Genomic DNA, 25,026 nt, shown 5'->3' with positions numbered 1-25,026 from the left:
CCATTAAAATGGCAAGCAAATATCCAATTAATTATTATTATTATTAACAGGTTAACATTGAATTTACTATGCTGTTATTTTCCGTTTGGTCAATTTAGACAATTTAGGCATTTAGCAGACACTCTTTGATAGGTTATCCAGAGCGATTTACAGTGCAAAATCACAATTAGTAGTGTAAGCATGAACTCTAGACAATAAAAAAGGTAAATAATCACATAAATAGAGTGCAGAGGGAACAGTGTAGTGCCTCAAATAAACTAGGATACCAGGGAAACTAGCATCTGTCTAAACGAAAATGTACTTAACATTTGTGATTGAGAAAAACAAATCTACGAAACACAAATTGAGTGATCAGGATATATCGAAGGAAAATTGGGATACAAGGAGAATTTAGTGAGATTTAAGTGGCCTTACATTAGCTGTGTTGTTACTGGATATGATGGTCGCTAGACACAGCCTTGAGCCTAATAAACCTTAAACTAAAATATTTTTTGATGGATAGAAGTGCATCATTATATGATCTAGTTTGAGGATGAACTTACTTCAGTTTACCTGAGCCAATGAGGACTCTTGTATACAAGGTGATGAAACAGGCGGTCTGTAATTGAGAATCTGAACTATTTGAGGAGTTCAGAGCTTTGATGTCTGTATCTAACTTTGATGTTTCATCGGCTGTTTTCACTCCATAAGAATGGCTTTCGGTCTCTTCCTGACTAATTCTGTCCCACTCTCACTTCCTCCATCTATTGCTTATCCTAGTAGCATTGGGATAAAGTATTTTGACAGGTGTTAATATAATTTGGCACTCTGGCAGGCTATTGTAATAAAATAAATGGTACCATTAAAAAGAATAAAAATAATAAATTATAGTTTTGTGCCAGTGTCCCCCCCCCCCCCAGCTAATGCTATAATGCACAGTACTTAAACTAGACACAAACTAGGATACATAATATAGTTCTCTATTTTCAGATATGTAGGTCAAAAAGTAATGAAGTGAGAAAGTGAGCAATAATGGAGGTGCTTCTTCAAAAGTAAAGGTATTATATTATGTCATAGTCACAGACTGGAACATCTCTCCATTGGTTGGTTCAACTTAAAGTTCAAGTTTATTGTCATGTTACAAGTTTACAGGAGTAAGAGTAAGAGTTGGTGAAATATATTTTTTAGCTTCCAACACTGTCAAAAGTAGCCAGAATAGAGAAGGAACCAAAGGAAACAAACTTTCGGATAACAGGACACACAATAGTCAAACATATAATACATTGGTAACTGCATTTTTCCATACCTACTATACTTATTACTTATTGTTTTCTTTCCTTTCAGAACTGTTCCTATGAATGACAACCTTCAAGTATTGAAGGTTCTGTTGTGTGCAGACACTAATAGATAGTTAGAGGAGTATGGGTGCCAGTTATTACAGCTTAGTTAACCTAAATCCTTACTATGAATCTGTTAGTCATACTGACTATGACTGTGTTGATGGTTTGTTGTTCTCTATGCCAGTTAGACATGGGATCTGTTCTCTTAGCTGATTTCTAGCCAATCCGTCATTGCCTCCCCTCGTTAGGCATTTGCCTGGTCGTTGTTTGCAAGTGGTGAAAGGAAAAGCTCAGTTAACACAGTTGTTCATTAAATGCTAGCTAGCTTGCTGTTTGGTGACTGACAGAGGTGCCATTCAGGATGAAAGCATAAACTCACAAAGCTAGCGAGGACTGTGGCTCAGCTTCAGGAAATAGGAGGAGACTATTACTCAGTCCCATTTACAGAGGGGAATATTGTGTGCATACCTTTGACCTGTTATTGAAAGGTATCATAGGCCCTTTTTTTTTTAGAGTGGTGAAAAGTTGGCCCATGCAGGAACCCATGTCTCTATGAGCAGGATGACAGTGATAACCCCTATGCTATGCCCCCTCCCGTAATGTTCCCAATGCAGCTCTTGTGAAAGACTTGGAATTACATTTTCAGGATCACAAGGCTAATGGCAACTTTACATCTAGAGGTATAATTCAGGCAGCATCCTTTTCCCTCGTGATGGAGATGATTCTATTATGTCACTGGCCATAATGACTCATATACATCAGTTACCATCAGTTACTGTTACTGTGCTCAAAACTGATTATGCCCAACATACTGGTCCTTCAGGCTCAATATACCTAAAATCGGAGACCTTGATTGACTGAGGCCTTTCAGGGATGTCTAATGCATCTTTGCAGATCCTCTGTCCCATAATCAAGATTGAAGATGTATATTGTTGTTACAGAAAGCAAGAGTAACAGTTTTTGTGATTTGGTTCTTTGTCATTGTAATAGCAAAATAATATAATAATAAAGGGATAGTAGTGAAAAATAAGAATAAATATAGCTGCAAGTAGCCTTATTCGGGGCCAAGCAATAGACCAAAGTGCATCATTTTGTTGATGCTACTCATACGTTTAGTTGGCAGTGCCTGTTATTGAACCCAGATAAGAACCTTGTGACTTAAAGTGGGGCACTCTACTGAGCTACCACACAGATGTTATTTACTGTTCACTACATGGATTTATGAGAAGAAATATAACCAAGTGAAAGTGTATTGGTTAACTCTGAAAGCCATGCCCGAGATCCCAAGATAAATTGCACTGGTAGCAAGCCAGGGACAAGATCCAGAGATTTGATAAATTAGCCTTAATCCAGAGTTTTAAAATATATAATTTAGCTTATTTTAGCTTTGTCGCTAACCACCGCTAGCGTCCATGTAAGAAACAGCCAAAGTCCCAGCTTGCATGTGTGTACACCGTCTTTAGTGACATTATGGTTCATAATAGGATGAAGTACCATGATCGGAGCCTAATAAAACATTAATTCGAGCTCCCGCTAAACAAAACAATGATCGCATAGCATGCCTCTGTGAGCTATGTGGTGCCCAGGACGTCTGTGGACGTCTTTGAATATTCTTTAAAAAAAAATATATATATATAATGTCAAAAATAACATTGGGCACCCTGGGTCACTATTTTGAAAATGTTGAAAGGGCACACAAAGCGTTAAGTATCCTCACACTGTGCAGCCAGTGGTGGACATTAGGTTTGGTCTTGCTCTATTCTAGATTCAGAGCTCTAGTCTACAGGCTTCCATGACCCAAACACTGCTTGTGATGTTGTGAGTGGGTGCCCACTCAGGTGGAAATCTTGTTATCCAAAACTATTAGTAGTTAGTTAGTTGCTGCGAGAGTGAGATCTAGCCAACACCAACTCGGGATTCCTGGATTGCTGCCCTCCACACATTCCTATCCAACATCAGGTTCTTGAGCTCTGCAGTGTTGTCAGCCAAGCTGTCGCGCCGCAGCATGTCTACATCGGTGGTACGCTTCTTTCCCCCTCCTGGCTTTGCCCTGGGTTCAAGCTGTGGAGGCAAACGTAAGACCCATCTGTCTGGTGATAGAAAGTCCTGCCGTTGGTGCATGGATGTTTTTGTTATATGGTGTCGTGAGGTCTTGTCGTTGCAAGACCTCATTTAAAGTAAAGACCAAAGTAACGGGTCATGTCCACAGAAAGCGTTTTTGAGCTGGAGCATGTCCAGTGTGCTTCTTACTAAGCGCACAGAATGTTTATGGAGGCCCGCAAAGTAAACATGGACTTCTGCTGGTTATGGTAATGATTCAATTGCAAGTTCTTATTAAATTACCTGGGGGATCAAACATGATATTGATGAGCGACGCTCCTCTCCAACGGTGTAACTACTTTAGCGCCTGGGATGCTCCACCAGTTAGAAGAGGATCACTCCAGCCTCCAGCTCGTCTCTACCAAATGCATGGCAGAAAGGCTGTTAGCAACTTAAGAAAAGCTTTCTGTGGTTACGGCCCCTAATGGACAAACGTATCTCTTATCTCATATCCATAGTTACATGACACAGCTTCTATAGTTTAGGTGATTGTGGTAATAGATTGATTTGAAATATAATTACATTTGTTACCCATTTTTTAAGCCAGTATCAATGATCTAATCCTGGGTGCTACACTCCCTCTGCCAACCTGGGGAGAGCAACGGACTAACCTCATGCTTCCTTAAGCCGCTTCTTTTCACCTGACGGGGGAGATTCCCCGGTTGGATGTAGCGCATGGAAGGGACACGTTATTCCAACGAGTTCCTTAGCCCTCCACCAGGTGCCCCGGCAGGCCAGGGTGAGGCAGTTTTAGAGGCCAGGATTACTGCATGTTTTTTATAGGGGCCCCTTCACTGATGACGTGGAGGAGAGAACACGCCCCCTGCGGGAATCAAACACTTATGGTACAGCCCACTTACATCTAGCTCACAGTACACACGCACACACACACACACACACGAATGCATGCGCACACACACTTTTATATTGAGATTGCACAGCATTGAATTGAACCACAAATGGCCCCCATTGGGTTGGTTATAAAGGGTGATGTCATGTCTGTGATGGAGACTGTGTGACCCTTTACCGGTGATCCATTTCTTATCCAGCTGTCCTCACTGACACAAAGCGGAAAGAAAGAGAGAAAAGAACAAAGAAAGAATGAGAGAAAGAGAGGGGGAAATGTATGCAAGAAATCAACATTTATTGTCAGCATTTACCACCTCACTGAGCTGTGTAGCTCAATGTACCCTTTTATAAAGCCTGATTTAATAGTCAAACACAATGAGTGCCACCTGGTGGACAAATATGGTGGTGCTTGGGTGCCACATGATGAGAAGCAATCGCGATCTTGAATGCTAATACCAATAGCGACAATGCTAGCGAGCTAAGGCGACGTCCATCCGTGGCTAATACAGAAGCTAATTTGAGTTGGCCGCGCAGTCGCAGTGCAGGCGAGGCCCTAGCAACCGTGCCTAGTAACCGGAGCGATTCCAAAAATGGAAAATAGCGAGGCATTCTTATATCGATAGTAATTATTTTTGCGCCAGGTCCGTATATATCCGGACCCCGCCGCTAGTGGACGTTGTATAGGTCTGTATATATTTGGACCCCAACGTATACTCTGTGTATATAATGGTTGAGCCCCATGGCAGCTTTTAACATTAGTCCGGTTGCTATGGTAACACCACGTCACGACCAGCTATGGGACGTTAAAACCTTTCTCAGTTTACCTCATATTCAAAGCAGGATTTTCAAACCTCCATAAGTCCGAATTTTGGAGAACCGAGAATCCTTGGTGGATCTTCTGCCATCCAAACTTCGGATGCGTAATTTGTGACCACATCAGGTACACGAACGAACTGGAAACTGGGATTTATGCTAACAGCTAGCGGCACAGAAATAATGAATCGCCTTAGAACGAGTATACTCATCCTCAGCACATCGTGTATCTATTTAATAGTACGAGTATACTAGTCTAAAGCATCAAATGTGTTTTTAAATGGTTTTGAAATGTGTTTTAAAATGGTTTAAACATCTTCCTACTGATCTTTTTCTGTGGCAGAGTAGAACCGATTTACATCTACTAGCTATTTCAAAGTGGCTTGTTTTGGACAATCGTCTGTTAGACTGTTTCTCAGGTCAAGAGATCATGGGCAATTTGTCTGCTTGCCTTTGACCTGACAGTGACAGGAGATTGTCCTCCTTGTTTGTGAGCCGAGGGGAGGCTGTCTAGTTGGTAGGACCATTCAGTTGTATTCTTGTGTGTGTGTGTGTGTGTGTGTGTGTGTGTGTGTGTGTGTGTGTGTGTGTGTGTGTGTGTGTGTGTGTGTGTGTGTGTGTGTGTGTGTGTGTGTGTGTGTGTGTGTGTGTGTGTGTGTGTGTGTGTGTGTGTGTGTGTGTGTGTGTGTGTGTGTGTGTGTGTGTGTGTGTGTGTGTGGTGGTTGTGACATTAGCTCTGCACCGTTTAAACAGCCATGGTTCTTTAACCATCTCAACGCTGGCCTTCAAATCATCACATAAAGGTGGGTGTTTGGGAGTGGGGGTGGAGACTGTGGGGGATGGGCGCCCACAGAGATCAGGGGTACACTGGGAAATGGCTTCCATTAGTGTTTCCTCTTTGGGTTGTGCAGTGCTATGTAGCGCAGTGGACTGCCGCCTAAAGGCTGTGCGTTGAGGAGGGGTGGAGGTGGTGGATAATGGAGACACAATAGGCCAAGTCAAACATTAGGAGTGAGACAAAGGCCGCTCCACTCAGGTCATAGACGAGGTGAACTCTTCCCATTATCTGAGGCAAGTGATCTTAATTGAGGGAGTTCTTTTTTTTCCTTTTTTTTTTTAAGCCATCAGCAAATTAGTGGTTGTGCTGGGTGGAAAGTGTGTTGGGTCATGATCAAAGACACTGTGGCTGTTTTTAAGAAAGGGAATTTGTAAAGCAAGTGATGCCAGTCACAACACGCACGCTGTCATGGCCATTATTTCCACCGGCAACAGCCAGAGGAGAACATCACAAGTGCCATATATTATAGTTAACAATTGACAGGTCTTCATGCCACTGTAGGTTGCCAGCGTTGATTTATATTGTTTAAATTCTAAAATATAAAATAATGTACATCTAAAACATAAGCAGTGATAAATAGAAGATATTAATTCTATTTTTACTGTTAAAGGCCCAATCAGTGATACAAACAAATACATATGTATATGTATACATTACAACAAATTGATTATGTGAATATGTTCATAATAATCCCAGATTGGCCCTTGCAGATATAATACTATATGCTTATTTTTTATGAATTATCGCATCAATAAGTCACCCAAGAGTTACATCATTACTGTTATTTCAGTGATTATGCAACATTATTTGTTTTTATCTATTGATCGTACAGTTTATATTCTAAATACTGTCTAGGATACTTACTTATACTGTTTCTACTCAGAAGTCATCCTATTAGCAGTTAATTTATTAGTTTAACAGCCTGTCAAGTTTTGCTCTAATTTATTACTTGAAAACAAGAAGTCAATTACATGGTAATTACACGCTCTTAAAGCTAGAGTCTAACTGCCAGCCAGACATTATGAACATCTATTCTGTTCATAAAATATATAAATATTTTTATCTTGGAATTATAGATAGGAATCGATAGGAGTCTAATGATCATACTCCAGATATTTACTACAGGAAGTCCAAACATGAGAAAACTAAAACATTGTGGGAGTCTAGACACACACACACACACACACACACACACACACACACACACACACACACACACACACAACTCTATTTTAGGAAACATTAAAATGTCTCAAGTCAGTGACTATATATATATCCACGTGTGGTTGTGCAACTGTGTGTTTTTGCGTGAAATTCTATGCATGTTTGTGTGACTGAAGGGCCATTATGGGACAGGCTTTTAAGGGAGATCTGGGAAGTGGAAACATAATACTGCCTGACTGCTGCTCTTGTGTACATGAACCCCACAGCAGAGAGAGAGAGAGAGGAGAGAGAGAGAGAGAGAGGAGAGAGAGAGGAGAGGAGAGAGAGAGAGAGAGAGAGAGAGAGCTGTAATTAGTTGTCTGGTTTTCTATTGACCAGTCTGGTGCTGAGACCTTAGGGACTGTTAAATTTGCTATTGAAAGTGAAAGGATTATGAACCCAAAATAAATTAAACAGAAGCAATGAATAGATTGGGTGGTGTGGGGGCTTTAAATGGAAGACTGGTGTTTTTTTCTTTCTTCTTTTCTTCCGTTACTACTGAACTTTATGTCCTGATCAGATGGGGTTGGATTTTTTTATGTTGTGGTGTTGATAAATTGAGGAAAAGCCTTAATCGGGCATGACAGTTTTATGTAGTGATAATGACACCCATTTTAACATTTACGGTATTCAGCAGCAGTACCAGGGTATATTTTTTGCCATTCACTCACTTTTATAACTTGAGCTTTCTCTGAGAACTTTGCCACGGAGAGGCTGAATCCCAAATCATTTGGGTATGAAGGGTGTGATGTCCATAGTGTGTGTAATGAAATCCCTTTGAATGGGGTGGTGACTGCAAGGGGAATTGATGTCTCCTCCCAGGTGGCCCTGCATGGCGAAGGCAGATTTGAGTCTCTGTTTACTCCTGCTGAGATTTGTTTTACAGTGGCCAGTTGTGGATGGTACATTTACAGTGCTTGAGTATTTACATGAGTATTGTGTTTATACTTGACGTGGTCTTTTACTTCACTACATTTCAAAGACAACTATTGTACTTTTAACTCCACTCCATTTCTAGGAAGGGAACATTTGAATGAATTAACCACTTACGCCGTAGCTATTTAAAATATTATTTACACAAATAATATAATGACACGTTGTGAGCTTGTAGAGCTGATATTTTCACTATTATTGATATTTTTGAAAAAGTCAGGAAAATCTGTAAAAAAATTTAAAAATGAATACTTAAGTATTTTTAAAGGAAGGTACAGTACTTTAACTCAAGTACAAATTGTACTTGTTGAGTAATATTTGACCAGGCATATCGATACTTTGACTCAAATACTCGGGTTGAGTACTTTGTCCACCACTGGTCAAGTCATGAAGGAACATCCTCCACGTGCCTGCATGTCCAAGATATCAATGTAATTATGTATCAATGTATATTGTGCAATTTAAGCATTTAGACTCTCTTAACCAGAGCCAATTACGAATTGCAAGATCATAGTAAATGTCATGAACCTGTTCAACACATGACAAGTGTGTAACAAGTAGAGAAAACAGTTATGTGCTACAAAGTAACTGGTAAACAATCAAACCTAGCATCTGTCTAATATAACAAGCAACATTTTTAGCATTTGTGGCCAAGCTGCAAATATGTCTATCTATATAACATAACGTCAACAAGTAAACAACATCTATAAATACTAAATATGCAAAAAGAAGTGATTCAAGGAATGGACAAGAAGAATGTTTTCTTCAGCTAAACTCCAGCCTACTATACTGTGTATCTCCAGTACAGTATGCTGGAGACCCCCCTGGGGGGTGGGGAAAAGAAAGGGAGAAAAAAAGCCTCAGACCAAGCAAGTAACACAATCCCCTTGTAATGACTTCCAGCGTCTGTCAAACAGGGAACACAAGGGTAAAAAAAAGAGCCCAGCATTATAGTATGAAAGGATCTGTTGCTGGAGTGAGTTAACATTACCCTCTTCATCTGCATGGAGCATTTGAACCTGCTGAACTGTCGTTCTCTAGTGCATCTAGTGGATGATGGAGAGATGATGTCATGTTCTCTCTCTCTCTGTGTGTGTTTGTGTAGCTGGCAGAGGCATGCCTTGCTGCTGGAGAGGGTCACAGTGTGACTCAGTCACGGCCCAGAACAGCCCAGTGGGATATTGTCCAAACACAAAGATAAAAATCAAGCTCGTTTCGTGTCCCTTTCTTGCCACAAAGCTGAGCACAGAACCATTTTTACATTCTCGCCAGAACATGACAATCTTTCCCCAATTAGTTTTTAAAACATTTTGTTCTGCTGTGACATGCTTTGACTGCTGCTAAAGTCTCTTGTAACTTTTTGACCTGGATGAGAATGAGTAACTTTATAGGTTAGAAGCACTGGTTATGACCTCTCTCTAAAATAGAGAGAGAGAGAGATCCTTTTTAGAATCTAAAAATGATCATGAAGTACATACAGTACGTCTGCTGGAGACAGGGGCACTGTTTTCTCATGCTGGGTGACTAGACCCAGTTCTAAATCTTGTAATATATGCCTTTTTGAGGGTTATAGCCACTCCAATATACAGGTTTAATGTTTGTTTACTTTTTAGTTCAATGTTGTTTTAAAAACGCCATTGATAAAGAAGGGAAAATGTACGTCATCTTGTTCCTAACACAAACATTAAATCCCATTAACAATAAAGAGAATTTAATTTTTGTTTTGACACCGTTTTAAATCACCATTACATCACCTAATCAACATGAGTTAGACTTTAATATATTATTTCACACTTCATACGGGTGTGATTTTTATTTATTTTTTGTCACAGATAATAATATCTGTAATCTGTAGTAACATAATAAATTATTTGTGTTTATCAGCAGTCAGCACCAGAATATACATCAAACATTGTCATTAGAGGAGACTACAGAGAGACTAGTCCTAAACTATCCACTTGAACTTCAACTGGGTGAAATGGGTGAAAGTAGGTGAAATTATCTTTCGTACAAGCTCCCATAATTTTCAGATTTCAGGAAGGGAAAGGGAGAGAGATGGATGGAAAGAATAGGAAAACGGGTCAGATATTTTGATCTCACTGTCTCACGTATGGGACAGCTGGCTTCTCTCTCTCTCTCTCTCTCATGTGTGTGTGATTGGGATCCATGTGTGAAATGGAAGTAAGGAAAGTGGAGAAGAAAAAGAAAACTAATAAAGATTGTGTTGCTTAGCATTGAAACTCACTCACCAATTTTACATGAATGGGATTAGCTAGCACACGTATTATTATAATTGAATTTCTTTGCAATGTTGTTGTAAAGTGGAAGGCTGTTTGTTCATGTTTGTTTATGATTATTGCACACAGGCCAGCTGTTTGTGCTGCACCCTCCGTCAATAATATATACACATTAACATTAAGGACCGAATTAGCAGTATACCAGTGAACCATTCACTCCTTACTTTTCCTGATGTTAATATTTCAGCAATGTGTATTGAAATGATCACAGGTAAATATCCCAGAGTCGTGTGTGTGTGCGTGTGCGTGTGGCTGTGTGCGTGTGCATATGTTATGTGTGCACGCGTGTGTGTGTGTGTGGGGCGGGGGCGCGCAGGGGGGTGGGGGGTCCTGGGTGGGTGTTCATCGGCAGACATGAGCCAATGCTGACTGAGGCCCCCCCTCCCTAAATCAGAGGGTCGATCGCTACCTCACATTTGGTAATAGATGGCCTCATTGCTCTGGGATGAGTCCACCTTTAACGGCTACACTGCAAAATCCGGAGTGCTATTTTAACACTTGAGTGCAAGAAATTAGTCCACTCAATTTTTACAGTGTACTAGATGGGGTATGTCTCGGAGGAGAACAATAGGGGAGCGTGTGGCATCGTACTGTATGTGTGTCTAAGGGGCAGAGACACATGTACACACACGTGACGGCTTGTCGGGTGACGTGAATGGGCAACCTCGGGCCCGCCAGGTATCACAAAAAGAGAGAGAGGATGCAGGAGACCCGGGTATGCAGACCTGTTCTATTCTTCTGTTCCTGTCCTCTGTGTTGTTCACTTCATGCCTGTTTATCTATCGTGATTCAACTCTGTTTTTTTGTTTGTTTTTTGTTTTAGTTTATGTGCATAATATGTCCTTGAGGCATCGGTTTGTGCATTCGTTTGTCATTTATTCTGTTTCCTGCTGGTTGGTTTTACAGTGATGGACTCTATCTTTGTCTGCATGGACTGAACCCTGTGCGGCTGAGGGTGTCCCCCCGCATGGGTTGTGTGTGTGTGTGTGTGTGTGTGTGTGTGTGTGTGCGTGTGCGTGCGCGGTGTTACGATGAAGTGTGTCTGAGAGTGTGCGTTTTGATTCCTAAGCTACGGGGTTGACCTTTGTCTGTCTGCGTGTGATTGTGAATGTTTATGAGAGAGAGAGAGAGAGAGATAGAGAGAGAGAGAGAGAGAGGGGGGGGGAGAACGGGAGGAGAGAGAGAAAAGAGGGAGGGTTAAATGTATGAATATGTGTTTACGTTTGTTTGTTTTGTTTTTAGCCACTTGAACCGAGCATCCATATTCTGGGGACATTAGCGAAAAATAGCAGATAGATACGCTTGTAGAATGGGTGTAATTGGCAAAGAGATTTGGTGAAGATGGGGGGGGGGGGGGGGAAGCGGTCCAAGTACACAGACAACTCAGGTCCAGTTTACTATTAGTCTAGAGTAGACATTGAAGTGGTTAAATGCACGTATGTTATATGATTATTCCTATTGCATAGAGATCCACGGCGGGAGAGAAAATGTGTTTTCTCACCCCGTAATGGCTCCCCAGGACAAGGCTTTAGCCGTTTCGCCTTTAGCATATTCCACATTCATATGGAAATGGGGGGCAGAGGAGGGACAGATTCTCACATCAACTTGATCTGGTCATGAATGGCTGCCAGTGTTTGGATTGACCCAGAGCTGGCTTAAAGACACTGGACAATTTCGGCCCCAGACCAGAGGGGCTGAACGGCATGCCTGCTTCAGCAGTAACATACCTCTTATTCTCTGTCTCTCTCTCTCTCTCTCTGTCTCTCTCTCTCTCTGTCTCTCTCTCTCTCTCTCTCTCTCTCTCTCTCTCTCTCTCTCTCTCTCTCTCTCTCTCTCTCTCTCTCTCTCTCTCTCTCTCTCTCAGGAACACAAACACATGCAAACATGCACGCACACCTAAACCTCAGAAGAAGAAAAAAGACAAACAGATGCAAACATAATTGCTCTCTCTATTAGATTTGCACTAGGGAACATGAAGCACTGTTTCATTCTGTATATCACTGTCTTTGTTCTACACAGACAGCCATACTAAATCCTAGGGAGATGGCAGCGTTTCAGGACAACTCTTTTTTTGCCCCCTCTGTAAAATATTTTATTTTTAACCCTCTGTGTCCTCTCTTGCCCACCCAAACTTTCCCCATGTGAGGCCATGATCCTCCATGACAAGCTGCTGGCACGTTGTGTTACAGTGTAGTTGGATGGATATAAAGTTTACTATTTCTATTGTCATTGTTTCTAGTAGAATACGGTAGGTAGATGGTAGGTAATGTATTGGTAACGAGGGATAAAATGTACAGAATAAACAGATTTTTCTAAACTTTACATTTCTGAAAATCTAATTCAGCTATCGCGCTTTTGTTTTTCAGTGCTTTTGTAATTGGCAAAATGTTTGCAGTTAAATGAGAACAGCTGCTTTAAAAATTATAGTTTTTAGATATGTTATGTGATTGTATGTGGCTACTTAAACATTTTAATTATCAAATTATTGTCTTTTTTTGCCATGTAATAACAGAGCAAATTTGCACGGCTTACATAGGCTCTTAAATTCATATTTATTACACAGTAAAATCTTCAGTGTTCATTTATCCATTAGCACAAATGTAACCAATTTGGTTACACTCCCCGAGTTAAATTTAACATTCAGAATTTTACAGTGCAGGTTATGGTTGAAATAATATCACATTTCAATAATGCCGTTTCTAATACATTTGTACCGTGGTTCCTTCTCACGGGTCTTTAGCACAATAGGCCTCCCAGACTCCAGCACTGTGACTGGCTGGAACAGCAGGGTTCCATCAAACAAGATTTGTCTCGCTGGATATGCCGGTTTTGTCCTCCAGGATTAGAGCCTACCACCCTATCTAAAGCTAGTCTGTGTTGTCACCAAGTCTTTTTACATTAGCCAGCCACTTATTGAAAGTGTGCCTTTACAATTGGGATGAGCTCAGGCCCACATTACCTTTTGTTCTCCCAACGGCAATTTGAAATGATCTGCAGTTTAGATGATTTTAGTTTAAATGAAACTGCTGAATTTATATGTAACATTCGATTAATGATGATCATGTAAAATCCTCCAGTACATTTAATAATTAATTTCCCTGTATGTACTAGGCCTATATATATTATATACACATGCTGCACATGCGTGCTTTGCGCACGCACGCACGCAAACACACACACACACACAGTATATAGTTTCATGTTTAGAAAATCAAAAAAGTTGAAAAAGTAAAATTATATTTGACTCAAAACAATAACAAAATAAATGTAAAATTATGAAAATATTTATATTAATTAAGTAAATATGGTATGTTATATTACAACATGTTTTTCAGACTGCAGTTGACATTTGGCTATTGATAGTAAAATTAATTAAATTGTACAGCTTACTTTAATAATATTTGAATACAGCATTCTAAGGGATATATATGTGTGTGTGTGTGTGTGTGTGTGTGTGTGTGTGTGTGTGTGTGTGTGTGTGTGTGTGTGTGTGTGTGTGTGTGTGTGTGTGTGTGTGTGTGTGTGTGTGTGTGTGTGTGTGTGTGTGTGTGTGTGTGTGTGTGTGTGTGTGTGTGTGTGTGTGTGTGTGTGTGTGTGTGTGTGTGTGTGTGTGTGTGTGTGTGTGTGTGTGTGTGTGTGTGTGTGTGTGTGTGTGTGTGTGTGTGTGTGTGATGCTTGACAAACTCTGTGACTGAAGTGGGCTGTGTCATCCGTCATTTAGAACACCATAAAAAGAGCAACACATTGCAGGACACACACACACACACACACACACACTGCTGTTGTTTTGTCTCTCCATTAGCACTCATTCAAGACACAATGTGTTAGAGAAGCAGACTTGTGCCTTGTTAACACACAGGCATTAGAGCGTCAGTGTGCAGTGTCTTTGTAAGGGCCTGTTATGACGGGAGCCTTTCACTGTGACCATACACTCCACTCCACCACCACAAGTGTCCGGCTGCTGAATAGGGAGGATTTGTTACTCTTCACATAATTAAACCGCCCTTTAAGTAGCACAGTACAATCCTCAGTGTTAATTTGACTCTGAGAGGATGGGGCCGAATGGAACCTTATGGGTCCATTTGGTTATATTAGTTCACTCTCAGAGTTGCAGATGGATAAAGTAACGGTGTTATGGCCGTGGTAAAGGCCCTTTGTTCTAATTCAGTCCCTAAAGGCTAATGTTTTTGATTGTGGTGACAGTGACAGTGTTTGAACCCGTCTCAGGGGTTCCCAAACTTTTCAAGAATTCATCATGGATTAACCACTTAAGCACTATTTCAAAAATAGTGAAAATATCCAATCTACAAACTTGCAGAATGACTATTTTCACTATTTCTTAAATTATCTTTTAATGAATGCATAATTTACTCGTGACCCATAAAAATGGACCTGTGACCCAAAAATGGGTCCCGACCCACTGGCAAACACCTGCCTTTAATACAGACTAAGTTGACAGTTTAAGATCTTTGTAGGCATCCCATCTTTCTTTCTGCACATTAGCAAAACTTCACGTTGAATATTTGATGTGGAGATTGTTTCTTTTTAATTATTTCTTTTTTCTCTCAGATTTGTCGTGTTCACAAACATTATCAAAGCAGGAGGATTAGATTACAAGGCTCTTGGATTATGTTAACTAAATCAGCAATTTAATAGAGAGCCATAAAGCTGCACAATAAAATCCTCAGTGTTCATTTATACGTCTGTATACTCTCAGAGTTAAATTAACATGGAAGATTTGACGGTGTGGATGAATCATGTAGTTTCTTTCCCTTGAGGTTTTAATAAAACAACCAAGCAAAGTGAAAATGTATGGACCAGAGGATGTAGTGAAGATATTTTTTTTATTATGTTTTTTGTTTCGTTTCTTTTTAGCTCGGCTGACTCCCAGGGTTTAGGAGGAGATCATGATGCTCTCTGTGCTTTGTGCAGGGGCCTCTGGGCTTGACCTGAGGGAGGGTGTCACAAGTCTGTGACTGCGAGAGGGGACAAGGATTCAAGGGGATCAGGAGTAGCGGTTGCTCCAATTCAGTGCGTCTGTGTGTTTGTTTGCGCATCAGGAAAGTACCAGAAATAGTAATCATCAAGATTACCTGTGTCGACTCCCCTCTGCAAAGGATGTTGAGCAGAATCTAGACGCCATAGATATGTCACATGTGGGACGGTCACATGGTATACTGGCTACCCAATGTGCATGCAGGAAACCAGGACGGCACCAGGTCAGAATGGAGAGAAGGGATAGACTTGTGCTGAAAACTTCTTGGTGTATTTGCTGCATACAGTATTTTCCCACTAAACTGTCGCCTGATTTATACTAGTTGCACGCCGCTGTCTCACACGAAATTAGCAGATCTACAAGCTCACAACATGTCACAGTGCTTGGCTGGTGTCCGAGCGCCATAATGATGGCTGGCTTGTACCTGCAGTGATATTAGACATGATTGCGCTGGAGTTGGCAGTTTGCTGCACAGTGCACACAGGCAGGAGCATTAGCTGTGAGGGCATGGCTGCTTTGCTTTCGTTTCACAGTGAAGGATTTGCCAAAGCTGTGGTTCGGACTTGTGTGCGTGGTGAAGGTGGGCACACATTTTGTGCAGGGAATTTCAAAGGTGTCCTTTCTTACCTTTTTTTAATACATTTTTGTTCTGCTGTCATTCAGTTTCCAGCCCAAAATGTGATGGATGAGCTACTTTACAGTATAGCCAGTGTCAGGCTAAACTATGAGCACACGTTCTTTCAACTCAGCTCCTCCGGAGTAGACAGGAAACAAAGTTGTGAGGGTGTTAATGGTGGCGATTTTTCCCTCTCACCTTTGCAGTTATACCGTGTACATTTAAAAGACAGACCACTGTTGTTCAATTGATGAGCTGTAATTTTATTTGGTGGCTGCACTTACTAAAAAATAAGTAGCTGCTAATGCACAACAGCTAAAATGTTATTTTTACACGTGTACCCAATACAAAAATATAAATTGTGTGTGTGTATGTATATATATATATATATATATATATATATATACATTTAAACAAGAAAATACATTGTTCTCTCTTGGTCTCTCGCTTCATAAGTGTGTGTGTGTGTGTGTGTGTGTGTGTGTGTGTGTGTGTCTCTCTCTCTCTCTCTCTCTCTCTCTCTCTCTCTCTCTCTCTCTCTCTCTCTCTCTCTCTCTCTCTCTCTCTCTCTCGTGCGAGTGCGTGTGATGTATATTCACATAATATCTCATAATGTGATCGGCTACTCAAAACACATTTCATCTTCTCAACAATTGAATCTTATAATGGTATTGTATGAATATATAAAATGTATCATACAATATATCATACACATCCTGATGCATCATGCTCATGTATCTGCAACTGAATATCTCATCGGTGTCATTCTTGTCGGTGCTTTTCGTGTGCTGTTTATTTGTTCCTTGCGAAGCAACGATTTCATTTAAGCTGACATCAGAAGCCTGCCTCAGCCTTGTGGTTTAGCCAGGGCTGGTTACTCCATCGTTTAGCCAGGGCTGGTTACTCCATCGTGGGCTGGTTACTCCATCGTGGGCTGGTTACTCCATCGTGGGCTGGTTACTCCATCGTGGGCTGGTTACTCCATCGTGGGCTGGTTACTCCATCGTGGGCTGGTTACTCCATCGTGGGCTGGTTACTCCATCGTGCGACGGAATCGGCTGCCGAAAATAGCAGATATCAAAACGTGTCGCACCGCGACACGTTTTGAAATCTGCTATTGATAGGCTATTTTGTGCTTTAGTGCAGCTGTGGTTTGTGAAAGAGGCCCTGATTGTTCAGACACAATGCCTTTGCCTTCTTACTTCACTGGTTCCTTTGCTTTCCTTCCTCTGCCTTTGAATATGCTCATTTTCTGCCTCGTTTTGTTCCCCCCGATACCCCCTTTGATTGGCCCCCTCCATAGCAACTGGACACGCAGAGCATGGGAGCAAGCTGCTCCTCGGTCACTGGTGTCACAATTTGTCTGCATAAATACAAAATCAGCTATTGCTCTTATGTTCGACTGCATTCTGCTTGTGGTAGTGATATTAAAGCATACAAAGCTCTCTCACACACACACACACACACACACACACACACACCCCCCCCTATTACTATTTATTATAAACATTGAATATGTTGTTGTATCATTACACTGGTTACATTAATTTGATACTCTCAGTTATGTTTACAAAGCTTGTTTTGTAAAATAAATAAATAAAAGGTTTAACCACATAGAACAATAGTAAAGCTGGAATTGCAGGATCATGAATTATTAATTATGCTGTGTAAAAACTAAATGTATGAATCAGAGGGTTCATACTGACCTCATTGACTGAGCCATGTGGATTATGTACACACTGATCACCCCACCTTCTCCTAAAGCCACCGTGCTCACAACCACTTTCTTTCCATCAGGTACCCATGTGATATTAATAGTTTAGAAACCTTTTTGAAATAAATAATTCTGTTGAAGTAAATTATTGATCAATTTGTAATTGCTTAACAAAGTCAGCCTATGTGCTAAGTTAGATAATAGTAATGTGAGTAATTCTTATCACATAGTCTAAAATATTAGGTATTATCAAATAACTTTTTGTTTTGTTTTTGTTTTAGCTATACAGTTCTGAAAAACAATTATATCTGAAATATAATCCTTACATGACATCACATGACTGATTTTAAACAAAGCTGCTATTTGTCTCAAATTGAATTGCCCTTAATTGTATCATTTTAATTCTTTGTATTTACATTTACATCATGACATTGTATTATATTATTTAATGCATAGAAATGTTTCAGCTCTAAAAGTAAATCAAATATAAAAATCCTGTTGAAATTTAGGCAAATCAGATTAATCTGTCCTTAGTGAGGAAGAACAAACTCATTAAACGTCCTTGACCACATTATAATTTACAACTTCACTGTCCAAAACAAAAGAAGACAAAGCAAAAATATTCAAATTTTTTAAAGGGAGGGGGAAAATAAATCACCGCTGTGGCCCACAACACAGACCTAGGTAGAAAAAAAAATGCTTGCTAAGCTATCCGTTTCACATACGCAGGGACAGAAGGTTCGATATTCATTCGATCGATGAATGAAAAGGCACAATGGCAAAATCGGACGGGGCTCCTTTTCAAATCCACGTCTCCAAAGTCCCCCCCGCCACCCCTCCAACAGTCTGCAGTCGCTGGGCGGCTGGCGTGGCAGGCGGAGAGAGAGAAAGAGAGAGAGAGGAGAGCAAGGGTTACATCAAGGCTGCTCCCTGGACCGTGCAAACAAGTCTAGACCAGTGACCTGTTCAATGGCTCCTTTTGAGGAGCGGGGCAAGTTCGGTCAGAGCGAGGAGAAAGCCAGGCATGCCCTCTTTTCACTGCCGAAGCAGCTCACAGCCCGCGACCGCCAGGAGGTAAGGAGGGCCGGGAGGGCAGGCATCTGCTTCCATGGTTACGGGCCGGGTATGGGGACCCTACTATTGAGGAAGCTCCGTTCTCATGCTCCCACAGAGGCAATGTCACGCATTTTAAAATGCGGCAGGCCAGGGCGAGGACCATATCCACAGCGGCACAGTTGCTCTTTGAGAGAGAAATAAAATGATAGCACATGTCAGTTTGAGGAGGGAAAAAAGAGTAGGGGGGGTGCTTTGGGAATGGGGGCGGCGGCATGTGCTCCAGAAAGAAAGAAATGCGTCACATGATCTTGGCAAATCCTAATTTAAAGTAAGATGTTTTTGTGTGTCTGTTTTTCCGGTGATGTGCAATGCTCTAGAATTTGTCTTTCAAGATTTGAAGCTGCTTTTGTGTGCAAATTGTATTGTTCCGTGGAAGTCAGTAGCACAGATGATTTATCCTCCGAGAGAGCAAAGGTCAAGGTTTATGTGGTGAACTCTTTTGTAAACAGGCAAAGATTTCTTCTTAATGAGGATTCACCCATGCTATGGACAATCAAGTTTTAGTTAAAAAAAGAAGAAAAAAACAAAAAGTGTATTTTTGGCAAAATTGACTACTGTTCGTATTATTTTCCTTTACCTATAATTCTACATAAACTAGGAGAAAACGTTGACAAAATTTGACAAAGTTGACAAAATATCAGTATTTACTCCAATTAGAATACTTCTTATATTCTATCCATATATGTTACAATTCTGTACGCATGAGTTATTTTCTGTGAATGTGAAATGGAGGGAAAGCCATGTTGGTTTGTTTGTGTGTTTGTTTGTTTGTGTGTATACAAACAGGCTATGTGTGTGCTTTTGTAAAGGGTGCTTTGGGCTTGTTCTTGACGGAGTGGAGTGGGAGGCAGGGGTGTGTTGGAACGTTGAGTTTGGTCATGCAGCTGACGCTTACCCACTAACACACTCCAAACAGAACGGACAGATGGCCGGCCCTGAGGAAGGGCTCGGGGCGGCGGATTTGCTCCCAGACCGTGGGAAAGTCTTTGGCTGACTTCACCTGCTCAGGGAGCTGTGACTGGATTAAATACCAATGAAAGAAATGAGAACTGAAATCTAACGTAGCAGACACAGAGTGATATACAGTGCTTTGTGTAAATCTCTTGCCTGTTGCCTTGTTTTGCAGAGAAAACTGGGAAGCTAGAAACCCGTGGAAAAGACTTGCTCTTCAAAATTAGATTTTTAAGAACATGAATGAACTTATTTTGATGATAAAGAAAAACTAGTGTGTGTCGAGTGTGTTGGGGTTGATGGGTTCATTGTGTTCTTTATAATTGGTGTTCGCAATTTGTATTTGTGTCTTTGTTATAGTAATTGGAAGCAGTTGATCCTTGGTTTGTGGGGGACGTCAAACATGGTGTTTAGCGTTCTAATACTCTGCTTTTGATTATCTCTGTCTGAGAGAGATGACCATGTGTGCTCTTTGATTTATTATTATTAAAACAGAATGAGTCTTCACGTCAGGCTTTTATCTGATTGATGTTAAGACTCATAGACACATATTCGTAGTTTAAAGAATCCATGGGCTATCCAGGGTCATTCATTATCTACAGTATTTGAAAGTATAATAAAGTTTGATGGATTGCTTGTGCTGAAATACTGTGTTTCATTAGACTTTTTTGTGGGTATTTAGAGTTTCGTTACAACCCTGTGTAGTCACATGCGTTGAACCATTAGAAATGAAATACAGGGATGGAAATACTCAACTGTCTGGCTGTTTCATTCCATCATGGCAAGATCAGAAGGCAAGTGATGAAATGAGCACTGTCCATAAGTTGTCAAGGTAGTTCATTCACTGAAAGCAAGTCGTTCATTCTAGGATGTTAATGTAGCTATTAAGCATGATTGTTGGAGATTGAAAAAAATATGTAATAATAATAATAATAAAAGAAAACATGTAAGTTATGTTTTTCTGGTATATAAAGCATGATGTTTTCAACATTAGGACTGTGTGTGTGTGTGTGTGTGTGTGTGTGTGTGTGTGTGTGTGTGTGTGTGTGTGTGTGTGTGTGTGTGTGTGTGTGTGTGTGCGTGTGCGTAGGCAAACACAGTTTTCCATGTAAATTGTATAACTATGAGAAACCCTGAAAGTAAATAATATCATTCAGTCATGTCACACTTTGCTGTTATAGTTTTGCATTCATCACTTTTGCAGGACCGCGTACAAAATCTTTCTGGTTTCATTTAGGTAGTGATGTCTATTTTGTTTCTTGTAGCTGGAAATATGGTTCATTGTATTTGCATTTATTTGAATATATGTGCACAATTTGATGGTGTTTTCACATGCTTATTGGGGAATCTTCCATGGCTAGGGCACTGACATTGGCATCTCTATAGCCAAGAGAATCCTAGATTGCTGCTACTTTGGATGTCATCCTGTCACTAAAATACTCCTTAGCAATTGGCTGTGAAAGGACAGAGTGCAATTTGGGTACAAGTCAAGTGCACTCCATCTGAGAACTGCGTTGCTGGGTGTAGGGATCTAATGAAACGTGGTTATACCTAAAGCAGTGTTTGACTTGCAATGTGATCTCGACCTCTGGAATGTTCAAGAGACCTTCCAAGAATGATGTGCATTGCAGTTTAGTCTTTATTGTGACATCCAGACATGGCAAAAGCTGCTTTGGGTAATAGAGTTGTACATTTGATATTCATTCTTTGCCAGTACACTGTCCTAATTTATTCATTTGTTACTCTGATGGATTTTACAATTTATACAGTATTATGGTGATATCAACAAGAGGTAGACTGGTAGAGGATACCTCTCTAGTCTCTCTTTTATTAGATTCATAGCCTATCGCCTAAGCTGCATTGCTGAATGTTTTAATGTCATCCCGGACCCTCAGCAATGTCCAGAATATACTTTTATAACATTCTGTTTCTGCATCTCTGACCACTGCATACACTATGCTAGCCACCAAATACACATTTCCCTTTCACACTTCTCCTGTGGTTGAGTAACTCAAACATGTGTTCCTCTATTAATAATGACTTGATATCCTTAGTTAAATTGTGTATTCTGTTGTCAGGAAGCTAGCAATTCTACGACCTGTTTCCCAAGCAAGTAGCAATTATAATTTATTATGTTTCAACCCATTATTAACCACTTAAACCCTTCATACGTCAAATAGCAAAAACATCTGATCTACCAGCTGTGAGCATGATTATTTGCTCGGATGTTCGTAGAATATTTGCCTTTTTTGGCCAAACGTTTGCCTATCATGACATGGACGCAGTTGAGTCAGTTTAACACTCATTCAAGTTCAGGTGTAATAATCTGACACTTCAGAACTCTATAATACTGTGATGGAGAAGGAAGTGGTTGGGTAAAGTGAATGAACTAATTGGGTTACTAGAGCTCATTCCAGTTTGCTCATACATTGTATATAAATACACACCCACAGACATTTTGTGCTCTGGCCTCACTGACCTGTTCACATCGCAGTTTATTTTTAACGTGGTAATTTGCTATCGGCCCAATGGCTGGGTTTCAGAGGCCCACGTCATTACTCATAGAGGGCATCACTGCAGTAATTACACTTTATTTCACAGTACCTGCAACATTTCCCTGTGTGCTTTCGCTATACCCAATATCACAAATGCGCACGCACGCACGTACGCACGGCGCATGCACAAGCATGATAATATAGGAGACTTTAAAGTATTCAGTGCTATGCCCAATACAAACACGCAGAGGGACAATGGAAGAGAGAGACAGAGAGACTTCCACTTTTGCTTTGGCAATGTAAACGTATGTTTTCTCTTGCCAATAAACCCCTTTTGAATTTAACATAGAGAGAGAGAGAGAGAGAGAGAGAGAGAGACGCAATGTGTATTAAGAGTAAGGGGTTAATATCCTAACAACAAACATCAATAGCCCTCTTATCCACAACAATGAAGGATGACTGACTACCCACTGAGTGATGACATGAACAACTGTGATAGAGCTGGTTGAGTAAAGAGGGGGACATCCTTTTAGCCAATGCTGTTTGAAGGTACAACTTAAAGACAAGGCCTAACAATAACCGAAACCATAAACACCACAGGAAACAAATGAATGTGTGTGTGTGTGTGTGTGTGGGGGGGGGGGGTGTATGCAGTGAGCGGAATCAGTGACAATGCTATGTAACCCCTTTAAGATCATTATTCCAGACAAAATGACCCCCCGGGGTGTGTGACACTTTCCTGAATAGGTTCTTCCGCGGGATTTAACGGGTTAACAGCAGACAAAGGGAGCTGGGACGATGTAGCACAGCAGGGGAGACCCCAGTGGAAACACCAGGCTGCCTTATAATCCCTCTGTCCCATTCCGTTTACTCTGTCTGCTATCATGGCTGTTATGCTGCATGGGGTTACATGGCCATGGGATGAGAGGAAGAGCCACATCTTTTAGCTGACATTAGGGTGACCATTATGTCAAGCTACTTTTGGAAATTGGTTGACAAAAATAGAATAGGCCACAGACTAGTGTTTATGTCCTTAAAACCTTGACAAATGAGTTTTCATTGTGATACAGATAAGAAGGAACTTGAAGTACACTACGATCCAAGCCGGAACACAATCGATTGATTGATGCACACGGCCCACCCAACTAACTGACCACTTAACATGATCCATTTGATGGCTGGAAATATAAATACAGGTGGGTGGGCCTTGAACGCTTTTGAGATTTTCAAGTGTGCCCTGATCCAGAAAAGGTTGAGAAGCACTGGGCTAGCCTATATATCACTGTAAATATTGTCAAGTTGTGTGTATGCGGGGGGGGGGGGGGGTTACATTATGAAGTGAATTTTGTAACTTTAGAATGATTCTTTTGACAAGTGGGTTATACAACTTTAGCATGCACTTAATATTTGGAAAACAACCTGTATGTCGCTTGGTGAAGGAAAAAAGGCTTCTGTTGTGTGCTATCACTGCTATGATGTCAGTCCATTTTGTGTCCATACTTTGTGAGAGAAATGCTTAAACTCTGGTTGTAAATAAACAACAGCAGTTGTCTTCTTAATCAGCATAACACTAGATGTTGCCTCAGGCTTTGGTTGTGTTTAAAAAAGCTAAGCGAGTATTAATGATAGGCTAGATCTGCTTTAGGTCACTATTACAGGAGCAAGATCTCTGTAAAAGAGTGGTTATCGACACGCACATTTGCTTCAGGCCATGGATGTTGAAAGCATTTGTACATGCCGATTGGAGAAATGATAATTGAAGACAAAATGGTTTAATTTCAATTGAATTTACTTTGGGCCAATGGCTACATAATTCTTGGGGGTGTGCTGTTATGACATAGTTATAAGCCCATTTTTCAACATGACACCCACAACATTTCTGTGTAGAAAATAGTCCTGTATGCGTCTTTTCCCTTAATTTAGAATTAGATGAACTAGAGCGGTGCCCGTTGGGCCTACTTGGAACGATGTAAGTTGGAAATGATGCCCCGGTTATTATGTCTGTGTCCCTTTTAATGCGCATATATGGAGTTATTTGTCAGGCATGCCCAAATATGGAGTCTATGCAGATATCAGAATGTCTGTGTCCCTTTTTATGCCCATATATGGAGTTCTTTGTCAGGCATGCCCAAATATGGAGTCTATGCAAATGTCAGAACACATTTATGATGTCAGAACAGGCCAGCTCCATATATGGAGCCTGGTCAGGGGCCTTGTCCATGAGCCCTGGCAGAGGCCTTTTGTGGTGGTTCTGGACAACCGTGGGTCCGACCGACTCGACACCGGGCACTGTGTGGAACGTGTGTGTCGAATTTTAACGTACACACAGACATGGTGCATTTATAGATGGATACAATATGTAATGATGCGTGTCTAAAGCCCATGAAATGAGACTCAGATAATATGTATTTGGGACAACCAGAAATACTCCACTGCACTCGTACTTTCACTCTCACTGCTAACCCCCCCCCCCCCCCCCACACACACACACCCCCCCCCCCCCCGACTGCCCACTCCTTACACACACAACCTACTGAGGTATGAGCTATACTATAACTCTCATAGAAGTAATTGCAATGTATGTCAAATATATACTGTATATATTTTTTTCTTATTGTAGAAGATTATAACGAATAAATTAAATTAAAGTGAAAGTCAGTGAATGTGAAATATAGGCTATTTTTGACGATCTATGCATGTGAAGACACAAATAATTTCAGCAAATCTTTAAACATTATTATTATATTTTGTTCATAGAAGAAAACATCATATACTACGGCAATCCG

The 25,026-nt window shown here is 40.8% G+C and overlaps 1 long non-coding RNA gene across 1 annotated transcript in view; it reads left to right on the top strand.

The window, feature by feature from the left end:
* The window catches only part of LOC310875611, a 59,506-nt gene that overhangs the window by 1,171 nt on the left and 33,309 nt on the right, over positions 1-25,026 (top strand). The window lies entirely within an intron of this gene.

The sequence above is a fragment of the Protomyctophum parallelum genome, assembly GCF_964188405.1.
Source record: "Protomyctophum parallelum genome assembly, chromosome: 1".
NCBI lineage: Eukaryota > Metazoa > Chordata > Actinopteri > Myctophiformes > Myctophidae > Protomyctophum > Protomyctophum parallelum.
The sequence above is the reverse complement of the archived record's forward strand: the minus strand, read 5'-3'. Positions and strand labels throughout refer to the sequence as shown.